The sequence below is a fragment of the Euprymna scolopes genome, chromosome 45 (assembly GCF_053919585.1).
Source record: "Euprymna scolopes isolate OS-2025 chromosome 45, ASM5391958v1, whole genome shotgun sequence".
Classification (NCBI taxonomy): domain Eukaryota; kingdom Metazoa; phylum Mollusca; class Cephalopoda; order Sepiida; family Sepiolidae; genus Euprymna; species Euprymna scolopes.
Genome location: NC_136526.1, coordinates 57461171 through 57486439, shown reverse-complemented (window position 1 = coordinate 57486439; position 25269 = coordinate 57461171). Strand labels below are relative to the sequence as shown.

The 25269-nt window shown below is 34.8% G+C and overlaps 1 protein-coding gene across 1 annotated transcript in view; it reads right to left on the bottom strand.

Moving 5' to 3' along the window:
* LOC145269199 (uncharacterized) overlaps positions 1–17757 on the bottom strand; it is a 52528-nt gene extending 34771 nt beyond the window's left edge. Inside the window, exon 1 of the mRNA XM_080124818.1 lies at positions 17622–17757. The gene's annotated coding sequence lies outside the window, so the exon portion shown is untranslated. The remainder of the gene's footprint in view (positions 1–17621) is intronic.
* Positions 17758–25269: the final 7512 nt, after the last annotated feature.

The window sequence follows — 25269 nt, the reverse complement described above, 5'->3', positions numbered from 1 at the left end:
CCATGAACAAAGCTTCTTTCTAAGAAGTGCACGCCTGTGGAACTCTCTTCCGTTTCCCACCTGACTACAACTTGGATGTCTTCAAGTCCAACATAAACAAATTCCTGATGAACCGCCCCCCTTAAGTAAGACACTTTATCAAATCTCCAATACTAACAATTACTACGATACTATCCCATTAATTACTGTACACGCAATAACCCTTATCCCTGAGTGGTTTCCAGGCCTTGATAAGTGATGACCACCATGTAAAAAAAAAAATTATAACATATGATTTTGTTTACCTAAATTAAATGTTTTCTATATTTTGGCAGTATTCGACAGCATTATTCAAGAATTTATTTCTAACAAAAGCGATATTGATTGCATTAGATCATTAACATTTCTTCCAATCGTGTAGATTTCTTGACTGATTGTGTGAGTGAAAACAAACAAGCCATGCTACAAAAGCAAATTCTAAGAAAAATCAATTATATTTTTTGTGCAAAAAAATGTGGCTGCAGGTGAGAAATTAACAAAATTGCCAAAATTGTGATCACATAAGGTGTCTACAAATACATCCACATACCAAACTCATTCTTCCGACATCAGAATCTATAAACAAAGAATAAAGCAAACTTAACAATGAGTTTGAGACAAGACAGAAAGCAAACACAACTCTTTGAAATCTTTTTGTGGCAGAATGGGGAGGGGGTTTACATGTACATTCTTACAAAATTGATTTTGAACTGAAAACAGAACTTATAGAAATGCAAGGAGCATCCCCTCCTTCAAAGAAGGCTTCATGGCTCAGAGGATGGCATCCGCTGTAGTTAAGTTGGAATTAACTGGTGATTATCTCATAGACAATGGCATCTGCTGCAGTTAAGTTGGAATTAACTGGTGATTATCTCATAGACAATGGCATCTGTTGCAGTTAAGTTGGAATTAACTGGTGATTATCTCATAGACGATGGCATCTGCTGCAGTTAAGTTGGAATTAACTGGTGATTATCTCATAGACAATGGCATCTGCTGCAGTTAAGTTGGAATTAACTGGTGATTATCTCATAGACAATGGCATCTGCTGCAGTTAAGTTGGAATTAACTGGTGATTATCTCATAGACAATGGCATCTGCTGCAGTTAAGTTGGAATTAACTGGTGATTATCTCATAGACGATGGCATCTGCTGCAGTTAAGTTGGAATTAACTGGTGATTATCTCATAGACAATGGCATCTGCTGCAGTTAAGTTGGAATTAACTGGTGATTATCTCATAGACAATGGCATCTGCTGCAGTTAAGTTGGAATTAACTGGTGATTATCTCATAGACAATGGCATCTGCTGCAGTTAAGTTGGAATTAACTGGTGATTATCTCATAGACAATGGCATCTGCTGCAGTTAAGTTGGAATTAACTGGTGATTATCTCATAGACAATGGCATCTGCTGCAGTTGGAATTAACTGGTGATTATCTCATAGACAATGCAGCTAGACTAAACAGTGAAAAAAGTCAGCAAGTTATCTTGCATTTTTATTTAGACACTAGTAAAAGTACTCGAGAATTAAAAATGTTGGCATTTAAAAATACGAGAGATCCTTAGATGTATCAAAAAAATCTTTATATAACATTTAAACTTTCTTCTTCATGCAGTTATTTTATAAAACCATTTAAAAAGAATTAACGTCTAATTTTACTTATTAAATAAATTATTAAATATAAAATTGTTTTTCTTGCTCTTTTAATTGAGTGGTATAAACAATCTTATTGAAATCCTTTTTTGCTTTTGGATATTTCTAACCTGAATATATATATATATATAACATTGACACGCCGGTTCTTGCCAGATTACTGAAGTTAAGCAACATTGAGTCTGGCTAGTACCAGATGGGTGACCATTTGGGAAGTCTAGGCGCTGTGTGCAACACGCAGAGTCATAGAAATTTCCAGGTTGGTATCAGGGGGTGCATTAATTCACTTGGAGAGATGAACCCCTAGTCTTCATTAAGACATGAATCTAGAAGAAGGAAACTCTTATGTAAAAACCTGCAGTCTACTGTATACTCTGTCATCTGCAGTGACAAAGTTTAGCAGTAATACCAAAAAAGTGTGGACGGTTCTACACAAAGCCTTCACTGCTAGTGTTGGGACGATTAATCGGAATTGGAATTGCAAATTGAAAAAAAAAAAAAAAAAAAAAATCGCAACTTTTTGTGTATCAGAATCGGGGAAAAAAGTGCATATTTTCCAATGCCAAAAATGATTCCTTTAATAATCCTTTATTTGATTTTGTTTAAGATCTTCCACTGTTTGCAGTAATAATAAAATAATATTTATTGATTTAAAACCCAGTAAATCAGAATTCTACAGATCTCCTCCCCCCTCACAAGTTTGTTTTTATGCTTGTGAAAATATATGCACATTTGACGCTTTTACGATAATTTTTATGAAAAAAGTGCTTTTATGAAAAAACAAAATTCTTACTTAAATATTTAGACATTTATGAAGAATCAGAATCAGGAATTGTATCAGAATCGGGAATTTATTGAAATCGTCTTCTCAGTAATAGTCATTCACATACAGTACTGTTTCGTTGCATCACAACTCATCACCGCAGCTACACATACACCTTTTCCCAGCCATGGATTGAATCTACAACCATCGTGTTGACAGTCGGCAGCTGTAACCATCAGACCAACAATCAGTGCCCGCAAATATTTTTCCTCAAATGCCTCTTAAATTAGTATTTGCCCATCGCAGAGTGCTTGAACTGTCAGTTTGTTTACAAACAAACAGTGGGCTTCGCTTAATCGCATACATACATATATATATATTATATACTAGCAATTCAGCCCGGCTTTGCTTGGGCTATATGTACTGTTCATAACTATGTGCATATGTATATATTAAAAAGTGTTCATGTATGCAATGCCTTTTTATATAATAAGCTGCCTTAACTACCATAGAGAAAAGTTGGTGATGACCACAGAGGTCAAATTTTAAAAAAAGATTGACCCCTTTATATTTATGGTTTTGGGCTCAAATCAAATAAAAAATGCTTGACTCATGTCTAAGTAACCTACATCTAAAGATTTCAAGTGTTTAGACTCAAAATTGGCATAGGAGTTTGGTAGAATCTGCAAAGGTCAACTATGTACACGTTGTCCTCTTGTCAGCAAAACATTCGCTCAAAAACTGATTAAAAAGCTTGCTGCCTGTTTGAATACCCTTTATGTAAAATTTAAAATGTTTAGACCCAATATTGATTGAATAGTTTGCTAGACATCGCAAAGGTCAAATCTTTTGGACTTTGATACCTTTGCAGCCAACTTTTTGGCCAAAGACCGATTAAAAAGTTTGCCCTATGTCTGATTACACTTATGTAAAATTTCAAATGTTTAGACCAAGAATTGGCCGAGTAATTTCATAGAGACCGCAGAGGTAAATTTTGTAAAACTTTGACCTCAATTATGACCCCTTAACATTTATTGTTTTCGGCTCAAATCAAATTATAAAGTTAGATCCATGTCCAAGTAACCTATATCTAAAATTTCAAGTGTTTAGACCCAAAATTGGTGGAGGAGTTTGGTAGAGATCTCAAAGGTCAAATCGTTGAACTTTAACCTCTTAACAGCAAAATTTCTGGTCAAAACCCAATTAAAAAGATTTTCTCAAATCTCAATATCCCGTATGTCAAATTTCAAGTCTGTAGACCAAAAATTAATAGCGTTATTTAGTAGAGAAATGTACAGACAGACACACACACACACCAACATTTTCACTTTTATATCTATATATAGATATAAATTATATCAGAAATGGAGAATGAATTAGAAGAGTTTATACCCTTTTGCTTCATCTCAACTATTCATTGATATTAAACATTTGTATTTTTAATCTTTTTTATCTGCTATGACGTTTAAAGGAACGGATCTTTATCATAGTGTTGTATTGTATGTCCCAGAACATGTCATGTAATCTAAACAATTATTATGATTGTTTCAAAGGTTAGATGTTTTTTCAGCTAAAATATGCACCAGGAACATAAACTTGGTAAAATGGAATTTTAAAAACAAGATAGAAATTTTAGTTTTCATAACTGTTGTGGTCCTGTTTAGGAGTCACAATATTAAGGTGAAAGAGTCCTGGTGCTGGTCCTATGAGTGCTTAAACTGCATGTGTGCAAAGATTTATTTCCCTGAAATATTGTTTTTTTTTATTGGGTTGACTTTCAAGGATCCGTTAGTTTCCTTTTTCTGCCAGAACATATTTTGGTACTAATAAGAGAGTACCAGGTCAAATGCATCATACAGTAGGTCCAACGTCTTTTCTTCTGGCAGAGTTTCACTTAACTTGTTCGAAGTGTGTTTGCATATCTGGTTCAAGTGTTTCTTATACGTGAAATGTAGACCATATGGCCGTTCTTCATTGTTCCCAGAAAGTATTTTATCTTTGTGTATCTGGAAGAATATTTTTTCTCCCTGCATGTAATTCTTCTTGGAAATAGTTCTCTTTGTGGGGTTTACCTGTTTTGGCAATAATTTATCAGAGACTGGCAATATTATTTTTCTTGCAAATATCGACAGAGGCAATCTTTCTAGGGCAATTGCTCCTGATATATCAAAGGCTTTTGATAGGGTAGGGCATAGAGGTCTACTTCACAAAACCTCCAGATATGTTATAGCTGGAAAGGTCTTTTCAATTATTAAATCATTTCTCTCTGACAGGTTCATAAAAGCAGTGGTTGATGGGCAGAAATCAGAAGCTCATAGTATTAATGCTGGAGTCTCTCAGGGATCTAACTCTCTTCCTAATCTACATCAATAATCTTTCAAATCACATCCTTAGATCATTCATAGACATTTATGCTGATGACACTACCATCTATGGCAGCACATCAAAGGCCGTAAATGACAAAGTTCTCTCTGATTTTCTCTCCGCTGAACTTGAGCATGTGGGACAATGGGGAAAAAGTGGCTGGTTACTTTTAATACATCTGAAACCAAGCTCCTATCTTTACATCATCAATGGCATCAACTGAAATGAATTGCTCTCATCTTGGGGAGGCCCCATGTTCTAACAAGCTTCTGGGCTTGATATTTACTCCTGATCTGAAATGGAACACTTACATCAAATCCGTTGCCAAGGTCGCAGGAAAAATAGTTCGAAAATTTTATCGATCCAGTAGATATCTACCTACTGATGCAATTCTCTACCAATATAAGAGCCAGGTACATCCAAAGATGGAGTATTATTGCTACATCTGGGCAGAAGCTACTAGAAAGGTCTTATCCTGCCTTGACAGAGTTCAAAACAGACTTTGTAGCCTAGTAGGGGATGCCCTTTTCTCTTCCCTGCAACTTCTTTCTCACAGAAGAGACGTTACGAGCCTATCTCTGCTTTATTGTTATTTTCATAGCAAATGCTGATCTGAGCTCCAATCTATGATCCCCCCCCCCCGGCCAAACATTCATGAGAAACACTCGTCTAGCAAAAAACACAATCAATAATTTCCCCCCACTGTCTGTGCCTAGACCTAAATGTGGACTCCATGAACAAAGCTTATTTCTAAGAACTGCACACCTGTGGAACTCTGTTCTGTTTGCCTGCTTTCTAGCTGACTACAATATGGTCATCTTCAAGTCCAATCTAAACAAGTTCTTGATGACCCGTTCCCCTTAAGTAATCCAATTTACAAAATTTACACTTCTAACGATTACTATATTATCCCTACTGTACACTCTTCAACCTTACCCTCGAGTTGCCTTTGGCCTTTGATAAGTGGGGATTCCTTTGTAATAAAAAGAAAGAAAGAAAATGGAAAATTAATAACTACAATGACCGAAAACTTCCAATAAATATTAGATATTTTATAACACAAATAGGTCACAAATAGGTAAATCAAAATGTTTTTTTTGTTTCTTTTTAATAATTTTGCAACTGTAGTTTTTATAAAATAAGTTTGTGCTTAATCACGTGGATTCGACCCAACGATACAAAAAATAGTATTAAAAAAATTATATTGCTTGATAATCGAAAAACTACAATGATAATGCAGTATTTTTTTATTTAAACCCAAATCGGTCACAAATACCGTAGGTAAATGATAATGTTTTATTTTATTTGGATAACTACATATTTGCGGACAATTTATATGCGATCTTTGGTAAAATGCAAGTAGGTCACTAATAACAAATGATAATTTTTATTTTATTGATTTCATAACTGTATTTTCTATGAACATTTTTTGCTTAGAATACAAATATGTCCCAAATATCGTAAGTAAAGCAAAATTTCATTATTTGTTTTGTAGTTTCTATAAAGTAAATTTGTGCTTATCGTAGGTAAACCAAAATGTTTATTTAAAAAAATAATTTCGCAAGTGTATTTTTTATAAAATAGTTTTGCTTATGCACATAGATTACCCCGCCCCGTCATTTTTGTACAAAATAGTCATAAAAATAAGTGTTTTTTTTTTCCACAGGGGTTTTTCTCTTTCTCACTGTGTATCTGTCTCTCTCTAGCTGTCTTTCTTTTTCTCACTCTCTGTCTCTATCTCGCTATCTAAGTATCAGTCTATCTGCCTCTCAGCATGGATCGCTATAAGTCTATCTTATTTTGTTTGTGTATGTTAATGTGTCTATGTAAACCTCGAATATCGTGATTATGTTTTTGTTTTAATTTTGCATAAACAATAAGTTAAAATGACAACCAAAGAAGAAGCTAAATAATATTGTGGAGAGAAGGGAAACGAAACAGAAAAGTAATCAGCTGTTTATCAGTCATGTTTTTTTAAAAGCTAATGTGTTCGGTTATTCAATAAGTTATCTATTCTGGTATAAGCAGGGTGAGAGGTAGCAACCAATGAGAAGGGATGGAAATTTGTAAGGGAGAAATCATTATTTTGTGTAAGCATAAAGGTAATGCTTTGTATTATAATCCAGTTAAGTGACTTGAGGACATAGTAAGAATGTGTATATATTTTCCGGATGTAGACTGGTGGCAGAAAGAACTTTAGAAGAGGGAAAAATAAGAAATACTTCCTCTATAGATGATAGAATTTTAATATAACCAATGTGTCTATAACCGCGGTCAAATTTTAGAGAAGATGGCTGATATTTTTTTTATTTTTTATTCAATTTTCACTCCAAAAAAGGCACAGTGCCACTTTGAAGTAGGGGGCTAGTATCGGGGACATAAGTTGCAGGGAAATTATGAAGGGAGATGAGCAGCAAGATGTATGTTTACATTACACTTGAACTTCTGCATGTCAGCAGAGTTGAGAAAGTAGAATCCAGGAAGGGAGTTCTGAAGAAACTATTAGAGTAGAAGGCTCTACTGTGTGGAGTGAGATTTAACTGCTTGTCGAGTTTGTCAGAGGTATTTACGTTGAGGGGGTACAAGTGCTTGTAGTTTATCAGAGCGTTCACCCCTAAAATACTTGTAGAACAGGCAGAGGGATGCAACATTTCGTCAATGGGATAGAGGCTGAAACTCAGATGACAGTTCAGGTCCTATCGGGTTGGCTATTTTCTTTTGAACCCTGTCCAGGAATGAGAGACTAGTAGCAGATGTACCAACCCAAATGTGACAAGAGTACTCCATACATGGGCAAATGGTGGTCTTATAGAGGTACAAGATAATTTCATACGTAAGTAGCTTTCTAACACGGTAGAGAGAATCCACCTTCTACACAGCAACCTTGACAATGCTCTCAATGTATCTGTTCCAACTCATGTTCCCTGTGAACGTTAGGCCAAGGAATTTAAATGAAGTACTTTCAGGTAATGTGTTTTTAGTTATTGCTATTGGTGGTAGAGAAGATTTCTTGTAATTATTGAAGGAAACAAGCTTAGTTTTGAAAGCATTGAATGTGACCATCCATTTTTGTCCCCCATTCCACTAGATTGGAGGTCTTCCTCTACTATTTCTGCCATTGCCTTAGATATGTGTTCATTTATTTTCCCCTCATGCCTGTTATATAGTGTGATGTCATCAGCAATTATACCCATGTCAGAGACAATTGTATCAGGGAGGTCATTTAGGAATATTAGGAATAATAAAGATCCTAGGATAGACCCCCTGAGGTACTTCTGATTTTATATCATTGTTTAGATGTACAACTGTCGAGGACAACCTGGATTCTTCTCTTATTTAAGAAGGATTTAATTACATTATGTCTTCTTTCAGTGATACTATATGATCTGATTTTCCTGAGAAGACCATTGTGCCATACCCTGTTAAAAGCTTTAGATATATCAAGGGCCACCGCTCTACCCTCCCCTGCTTTGTCCAGTGAATGGTATATACGTTCAGAGATAGAGTTAGGATATCTGCTGTGGAACGGGCTTGCCTAAATCCATATTGATGGTCGGTCAGAAGTTTAGCAGCTATAAGGTGATGGACTAGAGTTTGATTAATTTTGGACTTAAATATTTTGGCGAAAAGCGAGAGGAGGCTAATGGGGTGATAATTTAATGGGTTAACTCTTTCACCAGAATTCTTGAAAAGTGGTATCACAGAAGCAATTTTAAAGCAGTCAGGAAAGCAAGATTCGTTACGGCATTTGTTGCAAAGTTTGAAGTGGACTGGAATAATCTCAGTGGAGCATTTTTTTAATAGCACAGCCACAATGAGATCAGATCCACATGCTTCTGAGGTGTCTAGGTGTTTTATGATAACATGCACTTGAGAAGGAGTGATTTTCAGATCATCTAGTGTGGTGTCTATCTGCAAAGGAAAATCAGGGAAGGATTGGTTTGCTGGGTCCAATGTGGAGTTTGAGGCAAACCGACTGGCAAGCATGTTAGTTTTCTCTGTTGCCATGCAAACAACTTCATGATTGCTTGATAGTGGGGGAATTGTTGATTACCCATTATTTACTACACTGTTGTAGATTTTCCAAACATCACGGCTTCCTAATTTCTGTGCTTCGATGCATTTTCTGGTGGTTTCAGCATATTCTCTCTTAGCTGTTGCTATTTCTCTACTACAATTACTTCTAGCTTCTATAAACTTCTGTCTGTTGGAACTGAACATGTCGGTTAAATCTGCAGTATGCATGCTGCCTTTGCGTGATGGCAGCTGCACAAGTAGAAGTAAACTAGTGGGAAAAGTGGGGCTTGCTATGGAATTTTTTTGTGGGAACCTGTGCTTCAATTGCAGTTTTGAACCATTCAGTGGTCTCCTTTGCCACTGTTCAGTGGGAAGAGAAAAGTTATTTCCTCATGGGCATCTCTGATGAGATTCCTGATGGCTTCCCAGTCAGCCTTTTTATAATACCTCGTTTTGAGCAGTGGCTCTTCAGTTTTGGGTCAAGAATTTAGGGTGATTTTTACCATTATCATAGCATGACTAGCATTCCCTAAGTGGGCTGTGGACTTTTGTTACAGAATCATTGGGAACTGTGGTCAGAAACAGATCTAGAAGTGAGGCATATTGATCTTGCTGATCTGGGAAATGTGTCGGAAATGGAACTGTCTGTGATAGGGAATGAGATATAGAGAAGCTATATGCTGCGCTACTATTTGCATCTGTATAAGTAGAGAAATCAGGCCAGTTACTGTGGTGGACATTGAAGTCACCAAATCCATGAACTTGTGTGATAGTTTAGACATAATAAATTTGTATGCAGCATCTGTTCTTGCAAATCAATGGTAATTTGATCCAGAGGGGAATTTCTGCTCCTCTTTTATTGTGTATAGGGTTAAGTACATTTATAAACTTTAAATTATGTTTTGTGTTTCTTTTTCTTACATAAATTATACATAAGTAAAAATAAAAGTTGTTTGAATTTTGTTTTTTTTGCATTAATTCTATATACGTAAAAATAAAATTTGTTTACATTATTTTTCATGTTTTTTGCATTAATTTTACAAAAGTAAAAATAAAAAAGTTTACATTATTTTTTGTTTTTTCTTGCATTTATTCAACATGAGTAAAAAAGTTGTTTGGATTATTTTTTTTTGCATTAATTCTATATACGTAAAAATGTAATTTTTCTTGAATTTATTCTATATTATTAAAATAAAAGTTAAAATTATTTTAATGCTTTTTTCATTCATTTATTCTAAATAAGAAAAATAAAAGTTGTTTAAATTATTTTTCATGTTTTGTCTTGTTTTATTCTACATAATAAAAATGTTTAAATTTTTTTCATGTTTTTTGCATCTATTCTACATAAGTAAAAATAAAAACCTGAAAAATAATTTAAACAACTTTTAATCCTATGTGCAAGAAAAAGATGAAAAATAATTTAAACAAATTATTTTTCATGTTTTATTTTGCATTTATTATATATAAGTAAAAAAAATTTATTTTGCATTTATTATATATAAGTAAAAAAAAGTTTAAATTATTTTTCATCTTTTTTTACATTTACTCTGTATAAGTAAAAAGTTGTTTAAATTATTTTTCTTGTTTTTTCATGCATTTATAAGTAAAAATAAAAGTTGCTTAAATTATTTTTCTTGTTTTTTTTTTAATTTTTACATAATTAAAACAAAAAGTTGTTTAAATTATTTTTCAGGGTTTTTTGTCATTTATTTTACACTAGCAGGGGTACCCAGTGATGCCCGGGTGTTTTGAGTAAATCAAAACTCTGGGGAGGGGGGGTTAAAATAATAAAAAAAGTTTTGGTAGGTGAGTATCAAACCCGAACCTTGAGGCAAAGTACAAAATTAAAGTGTGAAAAAAAGACGTACCACATTAACTACTGGGCCACGGAGACATACAAGGGAAATACGTTTGAATTTATTTATTTAACTATTGACAGGTGGCAGCAATAAAAGTTAACTCTGCTGCTTCTATTTGTCCTAATTATCGAGGTTAAATAGAAGTCACGCAGATAACTTGGGTTTGTTTACCCAAGTTTTTTCCCCAACAGATGTTGGGGGGGAAACCAGCTCCCCATTGTCCAGATTGATTAGCAATTGTCTGATATGAGAGGTGTCCCCACATTGATCAAAGCTGATTGCTTCTGGACATTTCCGGCGCGATGCAAAGAATGTTCCCTTAGCTTTGAATTAGTTTTGCTTTTTATACGAAAAAGCCGAATCAACACACGAGAAGCCAAAATAGCAATAATTTAAATCTAGACGCGACGCACTTTCCCAAATCCTAGATATTATTATCTGCGGCCTATATAAACACTTGTACGTGATCGCTAGCCCCCGGGACCGTGTGCAAAAAAAGCCTTTACGAGACATACACGAAATGGTCACACACATTTTGCCTTTTATATATATAGACTAGCGGGGGTACCCGGCGTTGCCCGGGTGTTTGTAGGTGGGAAGGAGGTAAGTAATAACCCTGAAACAATGTTAAAAAAATCGGAACCCTCCCCCCCCAAAAAAAAACAGCGAAAAAAACGCTGTGTATGGGGGGGGGAGGTAAACTAAAGAATAAGCGAAGGAAAAAAAAACGTTGCCCGGGTGTTTAAAGATGTAAAAGAAAAAAAAATAGTTTTGGTCGTGAGGCTGGATTGAACCCGGGAGCCTTGACGGCGGGGTGAAACAAACTCCAACCACTTAAACGTCTAGGCCAGGAGTAAGAGAAATTGATTATAGTGTTAAAATAAGGTTTATAAAGTGAGTGAAAGAGGTTTGATTGACAGATAGCTGCTAAATGAGGTCATTGTGGGAGCGTTATGAGATGACGTAGCAGTATTTTATTTAATGCGTGACAGCTTTTTGGGGTTTGTTTACTTTGTTTCAATGTGGTGCAGTTTTCGCTTCCCAAAGATGATGGTGGAGGGGGTGAACCGACTCCCCAAATGAAAGGGGATTAGCAATTGTTAGATATAAGAAGTTTAGCCTCACATTGATCAAAGCTGATTGCTTCTGGACGTTGTTCCGGCGTGATGCCGAGAACATACTGTTAGCTTTGAATTAGTTTCGCTTTTTATACAAAAAAGAAAAATCAACACGTGAGAAGCCAAAATAGCAATAATTTTGTGAAAGTCGACGTAAACAAATCTAGAGGTGATTCGCGTTCCCAAATCCTAGATATTATCATATAGGGGGTATATAAACAGTTTTAAGCGATAGTAGCGACGCCAGGAGTGTATGCGAAAGAAGCCTTTGCGAGTCATACACGAAATAATCACACACATTTTGCCTTTTATATATATAGATACGTAAAAATAAAAGTTGTTTAAATTATTTTTTATTGTTTTCATGCATATATTCTATATAAATCAAAATAAAATTTGTTTAAATTATTTTTCTTTTAATTTCTTTTTACTTATAGAAATATTAATAACGATTGTTTCATTGTCATTTTCTGACTTGTCAGTTTTGCCTCAGTTTGTTCTATTTCACTTCATCTTGGTTTTTGATCAAAAGGTCAAGGCTGCTATTTGCGCTATGAAAATGCGGATGCCATCCATCTTTAATATTTTTCATTCAATGTTTACACATTTAAATTGTACATTTCTTAAGTTGATATGGGTAAAATACATTAACTTTTTACACAAAATGACTCCTCATATAATGTTTAAGATAAGAAACATTTTTGATGCCATATTTTCTCATATGACCTACAAATCCTATTTAGTAGGTATGGGCAAAACTGGTCGAAAAAATAGGGGGATGTAGTTTGGAAGGTTGGTTTATCATATATTTTTGTAGTTTTTTTGTAGTTTGTACTTTTTGATTGTATTTGAAAGATTAAAGTCTAAAGTTACTTTCAAAAAGGAAAAAATATTTGTACACATTAAAAAAAATATTTGTACACATGAAAAAAAAATATTTGTACACATGAAAAAAAAAATATTTGTACACATGAAAAAAAAAATATTTGTACACATGAAAAAAAAAATATTTGTACACATGAAAAAAAAAATATTTGTACACATGAAAAAATATATTTGTACACATGAAAAAATATATTTGTACACATGAAAAAAAAATATTTGTACACATGAAAAAAAAATATTTGAACGCATGAAAAAAAAATATTTGAACACATGAAAAAAAATATTTGTACACATTAAAAAAATATTTGTACACATGAAAAAAAAATATTTGTACACATGAAAAAAAAATATTTGTACACATGAAAAAAAAATATTTGTACACATGAAAAAAGTTATGTTTTTTACATCAAGCAAACTAATTCAGTTAAATTTTGCAGTTAAATAAATTCATTGTAAAAATTATTTGAAAGATAAATATTCGTTTTCTGGGTCTATTTAAAAAATAATGAGTAAAGTCCTAAGATATAATTAAAAAAAATACCTTGTTTGTACAAAAAAATAGCTTAATTAGCTTCCAAAAAAGCAAGTGATTATTGCTTGGTTCAACCGAAATGAAACAAATTCCTTGTCACATGAATTATACGGAAGCCCAAAATCTTTGACCTCAGGTAGTTAAATGGAGGTAGGGGGTGCTAATTTGCTTTTCTTTTTTTTTCTCCCAGCTGTGTTTTCGTACATTCTTATTGTGAACGTTTGTACCATTTTTAACAAATTTAATTTAATTATTTTTCTGTTTTTGCTTAAAGTTAAAAAAAATTTTTTTACAAGATTATATAAAAATTATGTTACACCGAAAATTTTACATGTATTCAAGCAAGGAAAACATTAAAATCTTACATTAAAATCTTACATATAAAGATTATGCAAACCCTGTAATTCAAGCACAAAAGTAGAAATATTTTTACAATTATAATTTTTGTATGAAAATATTAAATAATGTCGATATTTCCTACCGACGAGTTGGGGGGGGGGGGAGAAAAGACGTTTAGCTTGCAACAAAAAATTACCTCGTTGCTTACAAGCAAACGTATTCTTGTAAATATAACGCGCTGTTAACAGTTGTCGTACCGGTCTGATAGATCTCTAACAACGACAAGAACAAAACTACAACAAGCCTACAAAGGTGACTCTTTTTATAGTCTCAATCTCTTGTTCAGCGAGATTGAAACGAGACTGGAATGTCTATTTAAGCTATAAGGAATAGACATCCTATTTTCTTCATTAACAAACACCAGGCCGGCCCGTTCACAGCCATGAGTGTCTTTCCCTTCCCACCGAGCCACCCTCGGTAAGTCAATCAATTTAATTATCACAATAAACAATCTTTAATTCAATGCTAATATTGTTTTTTTACGAGAGTACCCAGCATACTAAAAACACCCCAACCTCCCTATATTAAGAACGGCTTTTAAGGTTGAGGGTGTTTATTCCTAAAGCTGTTCTTAACATGGGGAGATTGGGAGTGTTTATTTCTAAAGCCAATGTTAACATGAGGCGGTTGAGGGTGTTTACACTATGCTGGATACTGTCGTAAAAAACCAAAAACAAAAGAATTCAAAGCACCTGTAAAGTTAAAACGAGACTTGCATCTTCCAAAGAAGAAGATGCCGCCATTTTTTTTTTTCAAATCCGCTTGAAAAAAACTGAATTTGAGATTAAATAAATAATAAAAACTACTTGAAAACCTACGCAAATGAGCCAGGTAGGTATAAAACTTTTATTGACTATGGTAATATTCATTTCTTATATATATATATATATATATATATATATATACTAGCAAAAGTACCCGTCGTTGACTGGGTTCAAAAGCAGCCTACAGAAAATGGACTCTGATTTATGAAAGTATGATAGGTTATGAAAAGCAAGGGTTGTAAAGAGCTAGCTTCGAATTTGGGTGTATCAAAACCAAAGCAAAATATGATGAAAGTAAAAATAAAATAGATACACCCCATAATTTATTATACCATACATGTTCACACTGACACACTTATCACAATATTTTGTGGATCTATATTAAAAATCCTTGTTAAAATTTGTGACATATTTCCATTCTATGGAGGTCATACACGAACGAACACCCTATAATTTTATTATACCATATTTCTTCAAACTGAAACATAACTATCAAAGTATACTTACGCAGATAGATATGAAAAGTCTTTATTAAAGTTTGTGCCTATTTCCATTTTATGGAGGCCAGGCGTGAACGCAGACCCCACAATTTTATTATACCATCCCTATTTAAGTTAAAACATACTTATCAACGTATTATTATGTACATCTATATCAAAAACACTTCTAAACATTTTTTTTTCATTTTTAAATTTTTTATTTCCATACTTTGTGGTCCAGGCGCGTATGCAGACCCCACAATTTTAATGAATCATCATTATGCCAGATCAAACATACGCATTCTTGTGTCTCGATACGTCTTCTATCATTATATGTGATCAGTTTTCTATAATGGTCAACCGTATAGGAGCCTATTCGTGACCAGACGTTCAGCTTTATATTATATATATATATATATATATAATATAAAGCTGAACGTTGACTCTACGGAACCAATACGCGACTCTACGGATATATATATATATATATATATATATATATATATATATATATTGTTGGAAAAAAAAAGTCATATAACTAAGAGTAGCTAACCTGAAGTGAGGTTGTGAAAAAAATACAATCTTCTTCGCGACCTTCTTCTCAGGTCTTGTAACCACAGTAACATAAAAAAAAGGCATAAGTGACTCTTCACAAAGGAGGAAGGTTTTTATAACAATTACCTTACTCTATTGGTATAAATAACCACAAGGCTATTGTTCTTCTTGATTGTTGGAAGACCATCATCACCTCCGGCAGCTACACTCAGGTAAGCTATGTATTATTCACCACAATATATATATATATATATATATATATATATATATATATATATATATATATATCCGTAGAGTCGCGTATTGGTTTCTCTGCTAAATACCCAAATTTTTAAGTAAAGGGAAGGGTCAAAATATACATTTTGAGCATCAGCATTTATTTTGCACGTACATAATATTTAATGACATTACTTTAATTTTAGGTATGTGCAAAATGAATGCCAATGCTCAAAAATACTTAAAAATTGACAAATATCAGGAAATTAACAAATTTTAATTTTCAGTATTCATCAAGTAATGATCGCGGAATATAATGAACTAATTATTTTTATTTAAATCTTAGTGGAAATGTATTATTTTGTTTAAACAAAAAATATCTTTACTAAAGTTATGGTTTTCAGTAGTGAATAAAAACTCATGGATTTATTTTTGCTTTTTTCATGTAAATAAAGCATCGTAATTTGTAACAATAAAAAATAAAATAATTTTTACAGGAACATTACGAAAAAAGACCCTAAAGTCCGTATTAACAAAATTGATAGAACTAAAAAGAAAAATGAATTTCTCGAACTACCAATATTATCATTGAATTAAGCATTGTTTATTTAATATTTTCACACAAAAAAATTATAATTGAAAAAAATCATTTCTACTTTTTTTTCAAGGTTACATTTATAACGTAATTTTTACATGTAAGATTCAAATATTTCCATTGCACGCACGAACGTATAATTATCAATGTAAGATAATGTTCATGTAATCTTGGAAAAAAAAAAAATTAAATTGAAAAATAGTAAAAATAATTTAATTGAAAAATGGTAAAAATTATACGAACGTTCCATGTCGGTAAGTATGGATGCACAGACCTGAAACGAAAATAAAAAGTCTGTTTTGCCCACCCTCCTCCTCTTCTCTTCAACTATCCGCCTGTTTGTGTTCATCAACTTTAAATTTCACGTAGACATTCTGATAAATCTTAACAGAAGTTTGTATTTTTTTTTCAGCCTGTAATTTTTTTCTATCATTATAAATTGTTTTCTTAACCAATTGTAATTCTGTATTAATATGAATAAATAATGGTGCTAACTTTTTTTTTTCAATGAATTGTCAGTAGTATAATTAATGAATTGAATCAACTTTAATGCATTTTTAAATGAAGGGAAGGCATCTGCAACTCAAAAAAAAAAAAAAAAAAAAAAAAGAAAAAAGTCGCTCAGTACGCCGGAATAATGTTAGATAAAGAAATAAAGGTGCTGATGCAGAGAGTGATCCGCGCTACTTTTTTAAAATCGTATTTCCACGTTTAATTAAAGTTTTATTATATATATTTTTTTATTCAATTGTAAGGTTAAAGTATAGAACAGTTACAAAAACACCTTCCCCTCCCATGTTAAGAATAGCTTTTTAAATAACGTTATTATATCAGCACGGATCACTCTCTGCATGAGTACCGAAATAAATTATGTATAATTTGTCCTTCCATTCATATTTGAATTTTGCCGCCAGAGATTTTTTGATACGATAAACAACTCTTGTTGAACAAGACTTGTTCCTACCAATGTCACATTTTTGGATAATTATTACTTTTTTTTTTTTTTTAGCAAAAGTATTAATTCATTATCTTAAGAATTTAACTTAATACTTAACTCGGAAATAATTCCAGAAAACTTAATTTTTTCTTGCCAGAAAAATGTAAACACGATTTTTGTCATAATGAATTTTTACGTGAAATGTAGGGTTTTTCAGAATTGAGATAATTCCATGTATTTTTTTTATTTCACACACTTTTTTTCTTGGATAAATAAACTTTGACCTATAATCTTAAAAAATTATTACGGTTAGTCGGCATTAAAAACCATGCCCCCCCCCTTTTGGACCAAGAACTTCAAGGACCGTCAAACGTAAGTTTTAGTCTGTAATGATTTTATATAAAACAAGAGCGATTAAATCGAATACATTATTAGTTAGCCAAATAAATGCAAATAATACTTACGTTTTATAAATTGCTTTCGCATGATGTGTTTGCTTAAAAAAAAACAGACGGTGGTAGTATGTGTCTATTAAAATGAATTCACAAGGTAATGGCGACCGGAAAAGAAGGCCCGCAGTAAATTAAAATTGAGTGGGAGGGGGGAATCAGAGATTTTTTTTGTCAATATTTTTTTTTTTTTTTGTTATTTAGAAAAGAAATGAAAGACGCTATCTGTGGGGTAATGGTTTAAAAAAAAAACCGTACCGAGCCGAGCGTATATCTCGCTCTTTGGGAAAGAAGACGGAAAGGATGGCTAGCTGATTTATATACACGAAGGGCATCTTTGGAAGGCAGGGCATGATGGGAGAACCCTTCCCCCCCCCTGTCTCTTCCTTCCTCCCCCCTGTCGGTGGGGCATTAGAATACGCAGACTGCCCCCCTGCAGAGGGTAAAAGTCCCTCAATGGGGGTCCTGGATATGTCCTTAAACTATATCCAGTGGTGAGGCCCCAGCTTGTGGGCTTTGGGGAGTGTGGAGCCACCCTTTAATTACCATTGCTCCCAGGTCCACTTTGACCCGGAGTGATAGTACCTGTTAGGGTCCCAACTATGGGTTAAATAGAAACAGACTTGAAAACAACAAATATATTCTATTAAAAAGATTTTTCTTCAAAATCTTTGGATTCGGCATTAAATAACCCGAAAAGGGTTGATATGCCGTAAAACAAAAACAACCAACCAACTAACCTTTTTTTTGTTTTTGTTCCAGATAAAAGGATATAAAAGCTGGGAAAAATTCCCTGGAGGTGGCAGAAAGAAAAGAGTCGTGAACATCTTCTCTTGAAAAGTATTTCGTGTTGCTGATGTTCAAATTGTATGGTGTGACATTGGTGGCGAGAGGCCAGGTGTGGTCGATTGGAAAAGAAGAGGGCAGAAACGTGCTGTTGTCGAGCAAGTAACTCACTCCTTCCCGAACCTCAGAACCGAACCCTGATTGTAACCATAGACCATCTATTTTTGTATTGATATTATTTAACATAAAGCTGACGATTTTGTACTATACCACGGCCACCGAGAGTAAGAAAAAGGCCTGTTAACTGAAAAATGTCTATAGCCAATGTAGGTAGATTTGTCAGACTGTCAATACTATACGAGGGGCGTGCAATAAGTAATGCCCCTGACTCACTTCCATTTGTCTTATCTAGCATAAATTTTGCATGTGCAATGATTTATATATCTACGGGTTATGTGGCAAATTACAGCTCTGAACTAATTGTGATATCTGTTTTACAGGTGTTTGAACTGAGTCAGGTGTGAAATGGAGCCTGTTGAATGTCGAGCAGTGATCCAGTTTTTGTATTTGAAAGGACGCACACCACAGGAGACTTTTGATGAAATGAAAGAAACTTATGGTGATAATGCCTCATCATATGACCTTGTAAAATACTGGCATCGTGAATTCAAACATGGCCAGAAGTCTGTGGAAACAGCTCCCAGACCTGGTCGCCCCCTTCTGCCATTGATGAGGCATCTGTCTATCAAGTTGAGGCTGCCATTTTGGAAGATCGGCGCATTACTATTCGCCAAATAGCCCAAGATGTCAAAATTAGTACAGGGTCTGTGGAAACTATCATTCATGACCATTTGCATATGCATAAGGTGTCTGCCAGATGGATTCCCAGGTTGCTCACACCATTCCAGAAGCGAGAACACGTCGAGTGCTCGAGGATGAATTTGGAGATGTGCCAAGAAGATGAGTCAAAGTTGTTCAAAAGACTGATTACACAGGATGAAACCTGGGTCCAAAGCCCAGTCAATGCAGTGGAATCACTTGGACTCACAACCTCCAAAGAAGGCAAGGGTGCAGCCCTCCACTGGCAAGGTCATCCTCATTGTCTTCTGGGACCAGGACAGAGTAGTGATGACAGATTTCCTGGCAAAGGGTACCACAATTACAGGAGTCTATTATGCTTCACTTTTGAGGAAATTAAGGGAAGCTATCAAAATCAAGAGGCGGGGCAAGATCAGCAAAGGTACCCTTCTCCTGCAGGACAACGCTCCGGTCCACAACTCACATGTTGCCAGATCAGAAGCATGGGCGTGTGGTTATGAAATCCTTCCCCATCCTCCCTACTCTCCTGAACTTGCACCCTCTGACTTTCACCTCTTCCCAGCCATGAAGTTGTTTTTGAAAGGAAAGTGTTTTCCCAGATGATGCAGCCTTGATTTCTGAAGTTACGTCATGGTTGGAGGACCAACCTGGGGTGTTCTACAAAAACGGTCTCCAGAGCTGCATGAAACGATGGTAGAAATGCATAACTCTGGGTGGTTCCTATGTAGAGAAAGGATAATAACTGTGCCAAGTTTCATTGCTCTACCGCTATGGGAAGTGGGTCAGGGGCATTACTTATTGCACGCCCCTCGTATGAGAGCCATTTGAAAAAGAGCAATAAAACATTTTTAAAAATAAAAAGGAACACAGTTCGATTAATACTGAAACTGAACTTTATTCAATATAAAATATAAATATTATCTATGTAAAATTAAGTAATTTTAAAGCAATATACCATTTAATATTGATAAAACTGAATTATGAATTTAAGGAACAAACAATTAAAGAAACATTAAACACAAATAATTTTTGGCCTTCGGAACAAGATCACGGTACAGTATCTGTTTTGGTGCTATACTTTACCTTTTTTGTTCTCGGCTGGTGGAGAAGAAATCTTTCATGACTGAGATTATTTTTGTTCCTATTCAGAGTGCCTCTTGTTGGGGAAGCTGGATTTTGCCCACAAGATTATGTTGAAATATTTAAATAACTATTACTTTAAATACAGAAATTATATTTAAAATTTTGGTTTTCTATTCTTCTATGTCCATATTTTTTCCATGTTTTTCATCCAAATGTGTAGCATATTAGTTGTCTCACAGGCCATCATCAGTGATCGCTCACTGGCAGTAACATGTGGTGTTTCCTTGAGACCAAGTGACAACAAGTCTCCCCAGATTTCCAGTGTTCTCCACCTCTTGACCACTTGTGTAGATGACTGCATGTTATCGCAACAGCTGTTGTCACTGATTTCTCATTGGCATCGGCCATTGGTGTTTCCTGGGGTTTGGGTGACAAAATGTCTCTCCAAGGTACAAGATTTGAACTGCACACTTTCAGTGAAGATTTGGTTAGTATTCTCCCACCTCGGTCTTTCCATCCTTCCTGACCCTTGACAACTAGTTGGTGTGGCGCCAGTTGATGTCATGATAATAATAAGGGTACTTGTGCAGTGTATGCACATGTATTTTAAATATTATTTTCAAGTTAAATTACATTTTGGGTTTGTATTACCGTACACATAGATTCGAAAAAGTTGTCAAAAAATATATATATAACAAATAAATCTATACGCTACATGCATTCTCAAATCCTAGATATTATTATCTATGGCCTATATAAACACTTCTACGCGATCGTTACCCCCCCCCCCCCCCGGGAGCATGTGCGAGAAAAGCCTTTTGAAGACATACACGAAATGGTCACACATTTTGCCTTTTATATATATATAGACAAAGACGCATTTTTTTATATCGAATCCTTTGTTGGATTTCCTTAGACATTCTTTTAATTTTGGGATCTGTTTCTGCATTTCTTGTACAGATAGTTAATATTATTCACATTTTGCCTTTTATATATATATAGATGCCAAAATAGCTTCTAGAGTTGAAATTAATGTTTGTCTTTGAACTGCCAAATACCATTAAAATGTCTGTGCCCCAAAAAAGTTTTTCTTTTTCAGCTTGCAACGTTATCAGCACACACAAACACGACAATACTTTTCCTTTTTCCTGTTTTGATGTGTGTACAAAATCTGTCTTTCTTTCTTTCTTTCCACCGACAAATAACATCACTGTACGTTGAAATAATTCAGAGTCAACAACAACAACAAAAAAAGTCTGACGAGGCATTTCGTTATTGTAGTTCATAGTTGTTATTTCTGTTGGAAGTAGTTCACTTATTTTTCTTTGTTGAAAAGTTCGTTTTTTTCTTTATCAAATAAAACGCGCGCCTCGCTCAAAACAATTAATTTCAAAAAGGTAGCGTTCGGTTGTCACCATTTTGTTGAGGTGGTACAAATTAGGAATAATGAATTGAATTGAGAAAAAGACAAACTACATGTTAAATTGAATTAAACGAACAGGAATTTGTTTCGTGAAGAAACAAATGAAATAAAAGGGTACCACACGTGTTTAGATTGGCGTGCGTCTCTCGCTGTTAACTGGTGAAAAAGAGTCTATAGTTTGCCGTGCGTCTCTCGTTGTTAGCTGGTGGGAGGGAGAGTTTATTGTTGTAGAGAGAGAGTCTGTGTGTGTATGAGTGCTTCGTTCAAATTCATCCATTTAATTTTTAAATAACGGGGTCACCATTTCATGTTGCGGACCAGGATATAGTAATACCCTAACTCACCACAAGAAAATAATGAAACGAATGGAATTGAAGGAAACAAAAACTCAATTAATGGATAAGATAAACGTCGTTTATTTACTGTTGAAAAAATGAATGTTTTAGATATAACATGTGTTCATGTCCACGCGGGTGTAACCATCGTTTGTTGTGGGATTGGTATTATAGAAGGAAAAAGGAAATGTGTTTTCATCTCACGCTCATGTCACTATCATTTGTTCGCGCATGGGAAAAGAAGTGAGTGATGTAGTGGAAAATGGGATGATAGTCCATCGTGTAGACAAAGAAAAGGATAGAGGGTTGATGTCAGTTAGCAGTCAGATACGCGAAGGTGTTCTCAGGGACCAGTAGTAGATTTTTTTTTTTTTTTTTACATAGGCATCACCGCATTATCAAGGCCCAGAGGCCACTCAAGGATAAGGGTTAAAGAGTGTACAGTAGAAATTGGTCAATATAGTAATCATTTGTAATGAAAATTTGGTAAATTTGATAACTTATATGGAACGGCTCATCAAGAAATTATTTACTTTAGACTTGAACACAACCATATTGTAGTCAGCCGGAAAGCAGGAAAACGGAAGACAATTCCACAGGCGTGCAGTTCTAAGAAAGAAGCTTTGTTCATGGAATCTACGTTTAGGTTTAGGCACAGATAAAGAGTGGGGGAAATTATTGATAGTGTTTACAGCTAGACGAGTGTTTCTTGTGAAAGTTTGGCGAGGGGGACCATAGATTGAAGCTCAGTTGAACACTTTCCATGAAAATAACGATACATCAGAGACAAACTCGCAACATCTCTTCTGTGAGATAGAGGTTGCAAGGAGGAGAAAAGGACATCTCCTACGAGGCTACGAAGTCTATTTTGAACTCTATCAAGGCAGGACAAGTCCTTTCTAGCAGCTCCTGCTCAGATGTGGCAACAGTATTCCATCCTTGGACGTACCTGGCTCTTATATAGATAGAGAATAGCATCAGCAGTGAGATATCTACCGGATCGATAGAAAGATCCCACCATTTTTCCAGTGGTCTTGGCAACAGATTTGATATACGTGTTCCATTTAAGATCAGGAGTAATGGTCAAGCCCAGAAGCTTGTCAAAATTTGAGGCCTCCTGAAGACGAGAGCCATTCATTTCAATTGATGACAAATGTGGATTAGAATGTTGATGATGTAAAGAGAGAAGCTTGGTTTTAGATGCATTAAAAGTAACCAGCCACTCCTTTCCCCATTGTACTACGTGCTCAAGATCAGAGGAGAGAGAATTGGAGAGAACTTTGTCGTTTACTGTCTTAGATGTGCTACCATAAATGGTAGTGTCGTCAGCATAAATGTCTACAAATGATGTAAGGATATGATTTGGAAGATCATTAATGTAGATCAGGAAAAGAGTTGGGCCCAGGATGGATCCCTGAGGGACACCGGCATTAATACTGTGAGCTTCTGATTTTTGCCCCTCAACTACTACTCTTATGAACCTATCAGAAAGAAATGATTTAATAATTGAGAAGACTTTTCCAGCTATACCATAGCTAGCGATCTTATGAAGTAAACCTTTATGCCATACCCTATCAAAGGCTTTAGATATGTCAAGAGCAATTGCCCTAGAAAGATTGCCACCGTCGAGAGATTTGCTAATCCTATGCGATATAACTGTAAGGACATCTGCTGTAGATCTAGCAGAACGGAAACCATATTGAGTGTCACTAAGAAGGTTATTTTTGTTGAGATGGTTGATTACTTCTGTATTTAACACAGATTCTAGCAACTTACTCATGACGCACAGGAGACTTATTGGCCTGTACTGAGAGGGGGATGAGCGATCACCTGAATTCTTAAATACAGGGCATACTGATGAGATTTTCCAGGGAGATGGGAAACTATTCTCCTTAAGACAACGTTTAAACAGTTTTGTAAGTATGGGCGCTAGTTCAGGTTGAAGTTTTTTGAGTACTATAATTGGAATACCGTCAGGGCCAGTTGCTTTACTCGAATCAAGGTTTTTGATTAGCTTCGCAACATCACGTACAGATATACGTATATCACATAGCGTGTTTTCTGATACAGGAGGAAATATTGGGGGTTGGCGGTCTTGGTCGCAAAGGGTAGAATTAGCTGCAAAGTTCTTGACAAAGAGTTTGGCTTTGTCTGATGCTGACGAGATAGAGAGAGAAAGAGTGGACGTACTGTCTCTTGGTCTTTTTGTCCCACATAGTAGTACATGGTGTGAGGTACACGCAGTCGAAAGCTGGTCCAAAAAAAGGAAGAAGCCGCTTGTTGCTTTATAGGTGTTTCCACTGGTCTTTTTGCGCATGTGTGGATTTCCATTGAAAGGAAGTGACGTCGTCCATCTGTGTGCATACGTGTGAGTACATGTGTGTATGTTAGCGTGTGTACATATACGTGAATGTGAGTGTATGTACGCGAACGTGAATATATGTACGTGTGTGGATGTGTGTGCGTATGTATGCGACAAGTAATATAGCTTGAAATGTGAATGTGTGTTTTTGTGTGAGACTAGAAAGGGCTCGCGCAACACATAACGTCACTGTATGTTGAAATAATTCAGAGTCAACAACAACCAAAAAAAAAGGTCTCAAAAATGAAATAAAACTGTTTTTTTTAATGCTCAAATTCAGCTGTGACTTAATTTGCATATGTCACCTTCTTGTTTCCTATCGGTCGTGTTTCGAGTTCGAGTATCGTTGACTTTTTATAAAACGCACACACTACCTTGTTTCTATGACCGTTGTCACAGTTTCTTTTATTTACTTTATTTTTGTTAATTGTTTATTTTTGAATTTATTTTATTTTTCTGCTTTTATTTATTTTTGAATTATTAAAAAAAAACTTGCAGGCATGGATAACCAAATATATAACAAATAACTTTCACTACATGACAGAAATTTTGGTGCTTATTCAGATTGGCACTTATGGTGGCAATTAAAAGTAAAGAAAATATAGAAAAGTATCTACGATGTATGCATTCAGTATGGGAGGAAGATGCATAAGGTAAGTGCAAGAATGATGGGTGTCGTTGGTCATCCTTGGTTACAAATACTTAAAATTGTTTATCCTACTTTTAACAAGGAATATCAGTCACCACAATACCGCATTCACTCCAAGGGATGTCCTACTTAAGTTAAACGCCCATTTGAAAAAATAATTATCTAATCATAAATATATAGACAGATTTCATTTCATTGGCGAGGGA